A 1265-nucleotide genomic window follows, 5' to 3' on the forward strand; every position below is an offset into this window, starting at 1 on the left:
GAACAAATAAACATTCAGCTGGGGAAAGCTCACATGACGTGAACCCTGGGTAAAACAAAGAAGATTAAAAGCGACAACAGCAACAACGATCTTATTCTCATGACGTCACCTTCCTGGCTTCTTTCCCAGTGGAGCTGGAACTACCCAAGGATATGACCTTAGAGAGGATGATTTCTTTCGGCTAAAAGAGTTAAAATAATCTGTCACACCTACATTTTTACAACTACTTCTGATTACATTTAATGTTCTGAATCCTTTATTTTGTTTTAACAATATCGGTACATTTCGGAAAACTTTCATCTCTTCCAGAGGAATAACAATTTTGATTCCCGGAGAAACAAGACGGATAATGGTCAATCATGTCATAGCACATACCGGAGCGTATCTTTTGAAATGATACAGGATGTATGCGTTGAGAAATACATGAAGCAGTGCATTTACATACGAATTTGTGCCCAACAACAACAACATCTTTATTTCTTGAATTACGTATTTTTTTTGCAGGAGGAGGAGCCCAAGGGCAGTTATTGGTAATCTTGGCCGACCAATTTATTCAGATCCTTTTTTTTTTAATTTATCTATATTTCTTTTATGTGATTTTTATATGTTAGGTGCTGCTGAAGCATTCTAACGTCATGCGTTTATTCGGATAAAATTTTAAAATATAAGGAATTTAGCTGTAAGAGGTTAGCATTAATAAACAGAGGAACGGTATGCTGGTTTTTCTTGGCAATACAGTAAAACGTAATACTCGTTTTTGTAGTATTAAGATTTTGTGTAGATACGTTTTACAAGTCCGACCCCAGACAGGTAATCCATATGTCAGATAGGGAACAATTAACGACTGATAAATATCCAAGAGTGTAAGTAGGGGTACGCAGTGTCCTAATTTTGCAATTAGACCTGCGTTTTTACTAATTTCTGAAGTGCCATATTCAATATGATTTTTCCACGGAAGGCTTCGATCAATCAATACTCCTTGATATTTTATGTCGTCTTTGCGATGCAAGGGAACTTTCTTATTTCTCTCGTTGTCAAATATGCTTATTATTGGCTGAATGTAAGCTTCTTTTGAGAGCAACAGAAAATGACAAACTTTGAGTTGTTTATGTTAAGAGTAAAAGTGTTTGATGTTAGCCAGATGTACAAGTTAAGTAGTTCAAAATTAACTAGGGGGGGGGGGGCGTAATGTGAACTGATACTTTTCTACCCATCATTGTGTTAAATTTAGACAATGAGGATATTGGCCGGTAATTATTAGGTTC

This window comes from Montipora capricornis, chromosome 7 (genome assembly GCF_036669925.1).
Source record: "Montipora capricornis isolate CH-2021 chromosome 7, ASM3666992v2, whole genome shotgun sequence".
Classification (NCBI taxonomy): Eukaryota; Metazoa; Cnidaria; class Anthozoa; order Scleractinia; family Acroporidae; genus Montipora; species Montipora capricornis.